The sequence below is a fragment of the Primulina eburnea genome, chromosome 18 (assembly GCF_022965805.1).
Source record: "Primulina eburnea isolate SZY01 chromosome 18, ASM2296580v1, whole genome shotgun sequence".
Classification (NCBI taxonomy): Eukaryota; Viridiplantae; Streptophyta; class Magnoliopsida; order Lamiales; family Gesneriaceae; genus Primulina; species Primulina eburnea.
The window spans coordinates 11,194,321-11,206,073 of NC_133118.1; the positions used below are offsets into that span (position 1 = coordinate 11,194,321).

General features: G+C 40.1%; 1 long non-coding RNA gene and 1 other non-coding gene across 2 annotated transcripts; one reads left to right on the top strand and one right to left on the bottom strand.

Moving 5' to 3' along the window:
* Window positions 1-316: 316 nt before the first annotated feature.
* On the bottom strand, window positions 317-423 carry LOC140820363 (small nucleolar RNA R71). Its single transcript, XR_012115439.1, has one exon. It is a non-coding gene; the product is annotated as a small nucleolar RNA R71 (small nucleolar RNA).
* A 2,021-nt stretch (window positions 424-2,444) lies between these two features.
* Window positions 2,445-3,750, top strand: LOC140820253 (uncharacterized). The gene is made up of 3 exons (XR_012115389.1): window positions 2,445-2,567; window positions 2,952-3,006; window positions 3,619-3,750. It is a non-coding gene; the product is annotated as an uncharacterized lncRNA (long non-coding RNA).
* Window positions 3,751-11,753: the final 8,003 nt, after the last annotated feature.

An 11,753-nucleotide genomic window follows, 5' to 3' on the forward strand; every position in this document is an offset into this window, starting at 1 on the left:
ATTGTGAGACCTATCGTGCGGGAAAATCACTTTGAAATCAAGCCAGCCATAATCCAGATGATTCAGAACACAGTCCAATTCGGAGAAACTGCAGTAGATGATCCAAACACGCACATCGCAGATTTTCTTGAAATCTGCGATACTTTTAAATTCACTGGAGTTTCTGATGATGCTGTTAGGTTACGTTTATTTCCTTTCTCCTTACGTGATAAAGCTAAAGCGTGGTTAAATTTTTTGCATGTAGGTTCGATCGCTACATGGGAGGACATGGCGAAAGAATTTCTCATCAAATACTTCCCTCCCTCCAAGACCATGAAGCTGCGGGCAGACATTACAACATTCGCTCAAATTCGATCAGGAATCTTTATATGAGGCATGGGAACGCTTCAAGGACCTACTACAAAGATACCCACATCACGAGTTACCACTTGGGTTAGTCGTTCAAACATTTTATTACGGTTTGCTTACTCCTAATCGTACTATGATAGATGCTGCTGCTTGTGGAAACCTTTTGAGGAAGACTGCGGAAGAAGGATATGAGTTGTTGGAGGAGATGGCTGCTAGCAGTTATCACCCTCAATCTGACAGGAACAACCAGCGGAGAAGTTCAAAAGTTCACCAGGTAACTGATTTTTCTGCTATTACTGCACAACTGGATGCATTGAACAGGAAGCTGGATGGCTTGAACATGGGTGGAACAGCTATGCGTCTGCAAGAGATATTCTGTGAGAAATGTGGAGGGGAACACTATGTGAAAGACTGTCAAGATGGAAATCCCTTTTATGTGCAAAATGAGGCACCGGTGAATCAAGTGGGAGTTCAAAACCGTCCAAGGAATGACCCTTATTCGAACACATACAATCCTGGGTGGAGGCAACATCCCAACTTCTCATGGGGCGGTCAAAACAGTCAGAATAGACCGCAAGGAGGACAATAATATGGGAAACAACCGATGTACAGATCTGATCCTCCTAGAGAAGAAAAGTCCAACTTGGAGCAAATGATGTTTAAGTTTATTTCATCCACTGAAACTAGACTTCAAAATCAGGATGCGTCGATAAAGGGGCTTGAAAATCAGATTGGTCAGTTAGCGAAGATGATAGCAAGTAGTTATTCCTCCACCTTTCCCTGCAGCATTGAAAAAAGATAAACTAGATGCACAATTCGGTAAGTTTCTTGAGGTGTTTAAAAAATTGCATATCAATATTCCCTTCGCCGATGCTTTAATGCAAATGCCTAGTTATGCTAAATTTTTAAAGGATATTTGATCCAATAAGAGGAAATTGGAGGATCACATGACAGTGAACTTAACTGAAAATTGATCCGCTTTGGTGCAAAACAAAATCCCACCGAAACTCAAAGACCCAGGGAGTTTCTCTATTCCTTGCATGATTGGCGATATTGTTTTTCATAAGGCATTATGTGATCTTGGTGCAAGTATTAATTTTATGCCTTTATCTGTGTTTAGAAAACTTGGGTTGGGAGATCCAAAGCCAACGAGGATGTCGTTACAGCTGGCAGACAGATCTGTCAAGTATCCACGGGGAGTTATTGAGGATGTGCTAGTGAAAGTAGATAAGTTTATTTTTTCTGCTGATTTCGTGGTTCTAAACATGGAGGAGGATATGGAGATGCCCTTGATTTTGGGGAGGCCGTTCCTTGCGACTGGCAAGGCACTGATTGATGTGCAAGAAGGGAAGTTGAGATTGAGAGTGGGCGAGGAAGAGATTACTTTTGATGTTTTTAATGCACTTAAGCACACACTGCATTCTGATAGTTGTTATAGAATTGATGCTTTTGATGCCTTTGTGTCTAACTATGTGCAGGATGCTTTGAGAGATCCTTTGGAGGCTGCTATCACAACTGAATTGGGAGAAGATGATTTGGACGACGAAAAAGCTGAAATAGTGGCATACTTGAATGCCAACCATCCATGGAGAAGCCAATGAAGATGAGGTTAGAAGATTTGGGAGATCGAAAAGACTTGATCCCACAGAAATCAAGCCTGGAGGAGCCACCGACGCTCGAGCTGAAGCCACTGCCTCCACACCTAATGTGAGACCCCGAGACTAAAATAGCTTTGATGGCATTTTGGTAAATAAGTTGAAAAATATTCAATTTATTTTGATGGCATTTTCGTAGATAAGTTGAAAAATAATGAATTAATTTTAAGGGTAAAATGGTAAATATGACATATCTTGGTCATATGAAGTCCAAATGATTTGAGATTTGGATATAAAGTAGAAAACTCAAAGATGTAGAAGTTTCATGTTTTGAGTTTTGGAAAATTTGATTGTTTGACTGATCCGAAGGGATATACCGAAGTTAAAATGTTAAATAGTATATATTATATTATATTATATTATATTATATAATATAATATTAAAAAAAAAAGGATAAATGCAAACATTCAGTGAATGAACGTAATTCATTCACAAAAGTTTGAAGAAAGAGGCTAGAGGAATAAACTTTTCGATTTTTATTTTCGGTCGTGCGATTTATCGGTTTATCCAATCGACGAACCGACTTCAGATCTAGGATCGTTGACACGAGGTCTTCGATTTGAGGTATAAATTTCATAGTTTTGGTGATGTTTAAAATTCGTCGATTTTTGGAATAAATCCGATAAATTGTTAAATCAGACTGGAATTGAAGATTGTTGAATAGTGTATGATTTTAACGAAGAAGAGATGATTATAGTGATTTTATTTTGAATTATTCCTAATTTATTATAATTAGGGAATTTTAATTGTTGGATTGAGATTGAAGAATTATTTGCCGGTTATATATGCGGTAGAATAACTGACAAGAAACTGAGTTTTGAAGTCGGAATTGAATTATAATATGATTTGGATTTGATATGAATTTTTGAAGTTTCAAATGATATTTGAAACTCATATTAATGGTTTTGGAGTATGTTATTGATTGGAATGAGTATGTTATTGATGTAGATAAAGTGTAATATCAATATCTTCAGGCTACATCAACTGGAAACAAAGAATTGAGGTATGTTGCGACCGGGTAACATACGACAGGTATCTGTATTATATGATATATGTTGGATTGATTGGAATGAGATTATGTGTCTATATGCCTTGTTTGTTGATTTATGTGGCATACATGACATTGAGATGGAGATATCGATGTATAAAATAAATGTTTTGTTAACACACATCATTTTATGCATACATCGATACATGACATGCACGTTGAGCTATGATCCTTGGATACCCTGATATGATTTGATTGGATTCCGGGGTTTGTGAACACAATGCTATGTTTGGTATTACATGACCCTTAAAACATAGACATTTGTGGCCCCATATGATTGGATATGAGATGTGGGATTGATGGCGCTTCGTCGACGCTATCATACAGTGTATTCCCATATCGACCGGTGTGCCAGCTCGAGCATTGATTTGATTTGATAGCGATTCGATTGATTCTGACATGTGCTCAGTGGATGGGCATTTGACCTGATACCTCCACGACATACATGCATTGCATACCATATATCATTGTTTAGATATCTGTGGTATATATGATTGGTTGTTCCATACGGAGCTTTGCTCACCCCCAAGGGGGGCTGTTGTTGTCTTTGTGTGTGGACAATGGCAGGTACTCCAGGATATCAGGAGACCGGAGAGGGTACTTCTGGAGGGAGCCACAGCTTGGGCTGAGGTTTTATGTTTATGTCTTGTTCCCAGTATATATGTATATGTATCTATATACCGGGGCATGTCCCGAGGATATGAGATGTTTTTATGTGATTGGTTGTGATTACGTGTGGGCATGATTATGACGTGAGATGAGATACTATTTTTAGTATTAAAATAAAATGACTTGGGCTCATTGTAAAGAAAATTTAAACTCGTTTTCCGCTGTGATTAATTAACCCTAATCAGATTGCATTGTAATAACGATTAGGAGCTAAGGGCCCCACACAGAGTGGTATCAGAGCATAGCTGGGAATGCTCGATTGAGTTTTGTGTACACGTAATAGGCACAAATAAATTGTGCGCTTGTGTTTGATTTATTTGTATTACTTGCTCCTACTTGATTTGATTCGAGTAAGTATCTGATGAGATTGATGATATGAGATGATGATGTTATGAAATTGATATTGATTTGTGATATTCATCATTGATTTGTAGATGGATCACACAAATGAAACTGCGAGTAGCAGTACTGAGAGAATTGTTGGGCAATTTGAAGGGTTGTCCATGGATGTTGTGATGGCTCGATTTCAGGATCTGAAACCACCGAGGTTCTTTGGCACTGAGAGTGCTGAAAGCGCTGAGGCCTGGCTGAAGGATATCGAGCATTTGTTTAATATTGTTGAGTATTCCAAGGCTCGGAGACTGAAACTTGCTTTGTATCAGCTGAAAGACAGAGCTAAATCTTGGTGGGAAGCTGCTGAGATTGGATTGAAAGAGGTCGGGATTGAAGTCACATGGGATGTCTTCAAGGCCCAGTTTTTGGAGCAGTATTCTCCTCCTTCGTATTATACTGCTCAGGAGAATGAATTCAATAATCTGCAGCAGGGAACGATGTCTGTTGCTGAGTATGCTTCGAAGTTTTCTACTTTACTGAAGTATGCACCTCACGTAGCTGGGAATGCGAGGGCAAAATATAACAGGTTTGTAAATGGTTTACATCCTACTTTGTATACCTATGTTATTTCTGGATTGCCTACCAGCTACGCAGAGGCAGTAGAATGAGCCAAGGCAGCTGAAGCTGGATTAAGGCGAGGAGGTCCTCAGTATGTTCCTCCACCTTAAGTGTCAACTCAGCATCCTGCCCTGCGACTCAGAAGCAGGAAAATTATTTTGTCTGAGCAAATTGTGCATAATTGTGTATTGATATATGAGGATAATGTGGTATTTCTGAATTTGATTGTCCTCCCTATGCACGACTTTGATTGTATTGTTGGCATGGATATCTTGACGACAAATCGAGCTACTGTTGATTGTTGTCATGGAGTGGTTCGATTTCGATCGATTGATGGACCCAAGTGGAATTTTTATGGCAAGGGTTCCCAAGCAAAAATTCCATTGGTATCTTCATTGGAAATGTCCCGATTGTTGACTAGCGGAGATGAGGGTTATCTTATCTACGCTATTGATATTTCGAAAAAGGAGTCTTCTTTATCTGAGATTCCTGTTGCGAAAGAGTTTCCAGATGTATTTCCCGATGAGATTCCTGATTTTCCTCCTCATCGAGAAGTTGAGTTTAGTATTGATCTAGTGCCGGGAACTGCGCCTATATCTAAAGCTCCTTATCGCATGGCACCCCTGGAATTGAAAGAATTGAAAGAACAATTACAGGATCTTCTCGATAAGGGATATATTCGAGCGAGTGTATCACCTTGGGGAGCTCCAGTTTTATTTGTTCGAAATTAAAGATGGTACGATGCGAATGTGTATCGACTATAGACAGCTGAATCGGGCTACTGTGAAAAATAGGTACCCACTTCCTCGTATTGATTACTTGTTTGATCAGCTTCAGGGTACTTCTGTTTACTCGAAGATTGATCTTCGTTCTGGGTATCATCAAGTACGAGTTCGAGAAGAAGATGTGCCCAAAACTGCTTTTCGTACGAGGTATGGCCATTATGAATTCTTGGTTATGCCTTTTTGTCTTAAGAATGCACCTGCTATTTTTATGGATCTAATGAATCGGGTCTTTCGAGATTATCTTGACCGATTCGTTATTGTATTTATCGATGATATTCTTGTGTATTCGAAATCGAAGAAGGAGCATGCTGAACATCTGAGACTGGTACTTCAAACTCTTCGTACTAGTCATTTGTATGCCAAATTGTCCAAATGTGAATTCTGGATGGACAAAGTGGTATTTCTGGGCCACGTCATTTCGAGACATGGCATATCTGTTGATCCTGCGAAGTCGAAGCTGTATTGAATTGGCCAAGACCTACGAATGTTCCTGAGATCCGTAGCTTCATGGGTTTAGCTGGATATTATCGTCGTTTTATTGAAGGATTTTCGAAGATAGCTAAACCTATTACTCAACTAACACAGAAGAATCAGCGATTCATTTGGTCAGATGAATGTGAAGCTAGTTTTCTTGAATTGAAGACGAGATTAACCACAGCACCTGTGCTTACTATTCCCTCAGGTACCGGAGGATTTGTGGTATGTACATATGCGTCTGGTAAAGGTTTGGGCTGTGTTCTGATGCAACATGGTAAAGTGGTTGCTTATGCATCTCGTCAATTGAAATCTCATGAAACACATTATCCTGTTCATGATCTCGAATTGGCTGCCATTGTGTTTGCTTTTAAAATTTGGCGCCATTACTTGTACGGAGAAAAGTTTGTTATCTATTCGGACCATAAGAGTCTGAAATATCTCTTTTCTCAATCTGATCTGAATATGAGGCAACGCAGGTGGATGGATCTCCTGAAGGATTTTGATTGTGAGATTCAATATCACCCTGGATCGGTGAATGTTACTGCGGATGCCCTGAGCCGGAAAGTTTATGATTCTGTTTTAGCTTCTGTTAGTGTCGCCAAAGTACATGAGGATATATGTACTTCTGGCTGGACTTTTCACTCGAATTAGAATTTTTTCACTGTCTCAGCATTGCAAATTGAGCCGAACTTGATCTCGAAAATACGAAAGGCCCAACGATGCGATGCTCAAATCCAAAAGTCGAAAGAACTGGTATCTGCTGGACATCAGTCTGGATTTCAGATTTCTTCTGATGGTTCTTTACGACTTAATGGTCGGCTGGTAGTTCCTGATGACTCTGATTTGAGATCTGCCCTTCTTCGAGAAGCACATTGTAGCAAATACAGTATTCACCCTGGAGGCCGAAAGATGTATTTGACATTGAGACCTCAATTCTGGTGGAGACGTATGAAGAAGGACATTGTTGAATTTATTTCGAAATGCCTTGTCAGCCAGCAAGTGAAAGACGAGAGAATGAAACCTGGAGGATTGCTCCATAGTCTTGAAATCCCGAAATGGAATTGGGAACATATTGCTATGGATTTCGTGACTCATTTACCTCGTTCGCCCAAGGGCTGTGATGCTATTTGGGTGATTATTGATCGGCTTTCGAAATCTGCACATTTTATTCCGTATGAGCAGACTTATCCTTATAAGAGAATGGCCCGTTTATACATTGAGAATGTTGTGAGACTGCACGGGGTGCCAGTCTCGATTGTATCTGATCGTGATCCCAGATTTGCCTCTAAATTCTGGGGTAGTTTTCAGGAAGCGATGGGTACGCGTTTGGCTATGAGTACTGCTTATCATCCTCAAACTGATGGCCAGACTGAGCGTACGATTCAAACTTTAGAGGATATGTTGCGTGCGATTGTGATGGATTTCAGAATGGGATGGCAAGATGCCTTACCATTGGTTGAATTTTCTTATAATAATAGCTTTCAGACGAGTATCGGTATGGCACCGTTTGAAGCTTTATATGGGAGACGATGTAGATCACTGTTATTCTGGGATGAGATTTGTGAGAGACAGTTGACAGGACCTGAAATGATACAGGAAATGAATGATAAGGTTCAGTTGATTCGGCAGCGGATGAAAGCTGCTCAGGATCGTCAAACAAGTTATGCGAATAAGCGAAGACGACCCTTGGAATTCCAGAAAGGTGACAGAGTATTTTTGAAAATATCTCCCTTTAGAGGCACTGTTCGATTCGGCATGCGAGGGAAGTTATCTCCTCGATATGTTGGTCCGTACGAGATTCTCGATCGAGTTGGTGATCTTGTGTATCGATTGGCATTGCCACCAGCTCTATCTGCCATTCACGATGTGTTTCATGTTTCCATGTTGAGGAAATATGAACCAGATCCATCACATGTACTTGCACCAGATGAGGTTGAACTTGATCCTTCTCTTTCCTATGTTGAACAACCTGTTCGCATTATGTATCGAAAGGAAAAGATATTGAGAAATAAATCGATTCCTCTGGTACGAGTGCAATGGACACGACATGGTGTTGAAGAATCGACGTGGGAATTGGAGAGCAAGATGCGAGATTCGTATCCACATTTGTTTGATTCTATGACATTTTTTCCATTGTATTCGATGTATTCTGATCCTTTTACTGATTTTAGTTTTGATATGTACTATAACTGGTGACATATGTATGTTTACCAATGTTATGTATATAGAGATGTTTGAGATTTCGAGGACGAAATCTTTTAAGAGGGGGAGAAATGTGAGACCCCGAGACTAAAATAGCTTTGATGACATTTTGGTAAATAAGTTGAAAAATATTCAATTTATTTTGATGGCATTTTCGTAGATAAGTTGAAAAATAATGAATTAATTTTAAGGGCAAAATGGTAAATATGACATATCTTGGTCATATGAAGTCCAAATGATTTGAGATTTGGATATAAAGTAGAAAACTCAAAGATGTAGAAGTTTCATGTTTTGAATTTTGGAAAATTTGATTGTTTGACTGATCCGAAGGGATATACCGAAGTTAAAATGTTAAATAGTATTTTATGATTCTTTGGGCCCTCGATAAATCCTTTGTTGTTTAATTTCTCTGGTATATCTTTCGTAAATCCTTTTATGTTTTGTAAAATTCCAAGCAAGAATCTTATATTCATTATTATTCTGGAGTTTAAATTTCTCCTTTTCTTAGCTCAATTTGAGTTGAAGATGGTATATAGGCTGGAAACCAATAACCTCCATGTGTGCGAAAGCCACTAAGGAAAAGTTTTGTTACGCCTTAAACGCATACAAATCTCGAGGATGAGATTAATGTTTTTAATGCTGTAACATATCCCAAAGTTTTTGTTTTGATGATACCAAAACTTGGCTTAAAAATGTACTAATGTTTTATATTGAGGCATGCAGGAAATTAAGAACAAAGTTAAGTTCGGAAGATCCGAAATGTGGTTCGGACGTTCCGAATTTGTGCAAATCAGAAGCAAAGTAAAAGCTGTTCGGAAGCTGCGAAGAGCCAGTTCGGACGTTCCGAAGACGTGATCGGACGTTCCGAACTCAAGCAATCAAATCACTTCAATGCGGAGACAAATTGATCTGACTGTTGATTGAGTTAGATTTCGGACGCTACGAAGTACATGATCGGACGCTACGAAGTGTTGATGATTTCAAATCTCCAGAAACGCGGGAATGTTCGGACGGTACGAACTTGAGTTCGGACCTTCCGAAGCTGTGCATACACTGTTTGAAAGAACTATTCGGAAGAAACGAAGTTTGATCGGTCCCTCCGAAGCATATGTTCGGACCCTACGAAGTCATGAACGGACGATCCGAAGTCATCCCAGATTTACGCAAATTGATTTCAATCAGATCGGACGTTCCGAAGCATAAACAGAAGATCCGAACCTTGGCGTCCAAGTCTAGTATAAATAGGCCTTTGAGGATGCATTTTCAATCATCCCACTCCACTCTCTCTTGTCTCTTACAAAGCTTTCTACTATCTCTTGTGTGCGTTGATTAAAAGAGTTGTAATATCAAAAGAGTTGTAGAAAAAGAGTGAAATTAATACTCTCGAGTGGGTTGTAAAGTTCGTGGCTATCCTTGGAGCCCTCAAGGCCAAGTAGACGCATCGAGGCGTGGTTGTAAAAGCTAGCTTGGAGCTCCTAAAGCCAAGTCGTTATAGTGATACCTCGATCCTCATCGAGAAGGGGAGACGTAGACGATTCTTCGTCGAACTTCCATAAACATCTCTATCCCTCTTTACCTTACGCATTTACTTTACTACGCATTTATTTTACGCACTTACTTTACGCATTCATTTTTATTTGTGATTGTCCCTCAAGTCTTCCGCTTGCAATTTTTGCAAACTCGTTTTAAAAACGCTAAAGGGCCTAAAAGAACCTATTCACCCCCCCTTTAGGTTCTTCAAGTGGTATCAGAGCCAGATTTTTCAAAATCTTTTAAATGGCCAATCTAGCAAGCGAGTATGCCCAAGGACAATCCACAAATCGTCCCCCTCTTTTCAATGGTACTAATTACGGATATTGGAAAAATAGAATATCTCTATACATCCAATCCGTCGATTACGACCTTTGGAAAATAACGGTGAAAGGTCCCTATATCCCCATGAAAACGGTGGATAATAAGGAAATTCCTAAGGGAATGGATGACTTCACCAAGGACGATATGAAACTTATCTCTCAAAATGCTAAAGCTATGAATATTCTTCATTGTTCCCTAGATATGAATGAATACAACCGAATCTCGGCTTGCACCTCCGCCAAAGAGATTTGGGACAAATTGGAGATTTTCCACGAGGGAACCAATCAAGTCAAAGAAACGAAGATAGACCTACTCCAACTCAAGTACGAGACCTTTGAGATGGAACCCAAGGAGGATGTCGACCATGTTCCGGCGGCTCACCCAAATCATCAATGAGCTTGCCCAACTTGGTGAGAACTACCCAACTAAACAAGTGTGGAGGAGAGCCCTTCGAGCACTACCGGCGGAATGGGATGCAAAGCGCACGGCTATCATTGAATCCAACAAGGGAGATGCGGCATCCTACGACCTTGATCAACTTCATGGGACCCTAAAGACCCATGAACTTGAAGTATCTACCCGGAAGGAGACAAAGAAAGATGACGACAAAGTAAAGGCGAAAGGGATCGCCTTGACCAGTCAACTTGAAGATAGCAACGATGAAGAAATGGCACTCCTCACTAGAAAGTTCAAAAGATTCATGCGGAGTTCCAACTTCAACAAGAAGGACAAAAAGATTGAGAGGGAAGTGACCTGCTACAACTGTCAACAAAAAGGTCACTATGCAAACGAGTGTCCCTCCAAGAAGAAGGCCGGCAAAGACAAGAAGAAGGCCCTTCTAGCCACGTGGAGCGACAGCGACAACGAAGAGGAGTCTACCCTATGCTTCATGGCGAAGGAAGATCATCTGACCGACTCGGATGACGACGAGGTACCCTCTTACGATGAATTACTCTCCGCTTACACTAGTATGTACAATAAGGCTAAGTCACTTAGAAATGAGAATAAGCAACTTAAAACTGAACTAGAAGCTAGGATGCATGACAACACTAAGCTCAAGACAAACCTAAGAGACTTAGAGAAAGCCTTCAACAAGTTCAATGTGAGTAGCGGTAAACTAGAAAACCTCTTGAGCATGCAAATGTGTAACTTCGACAAAGGAGGTCTAGGATATGAAAAGAAATCAGTCAACTTCGCTAGTCTTATCGCAAAGGCAAAACCAAGAACACCACCAACATGCACTTACTGTTGTAAGATAGGCCACATAAGACCTAAATGCAAGAAACTTAGACACCAACATAACAAGAATAGTTATTGGAAATGGATCCCCAAATCCCCAACTACTACTAACCTCAAAGGACCCAAAGAAACGGGTACCAACTATCAAACTGTATCTCAACCTTGTAGGGACAAAGGGGAGACAAGTCATCGAGCACTTGGTATCTTGACAGTGGATGCTCTCGACACATGACAGGAGAAAAGAAGCTGCTACAAGCCATTCGACCAAAAGAAAAAGGATCGGTGACCTTTGGAGACAACAGCAAAGGGATCATAGAAGGCATCGGCTCAATAGGTATATCTAACTCTACTATTATTGATGATGTACTTCTTGTGAAAGGACTTAAACATAACCTTCTAAGCATTAGTCAATTGTGCGATAGGGGTTATGAAGTCAAATTCACACCACACGATTGCACTGTATCACTCACAACTGACAAATCCATTAGTTTCAAAGGTTATAGAAGTGAAAATGTTTACAAGGTC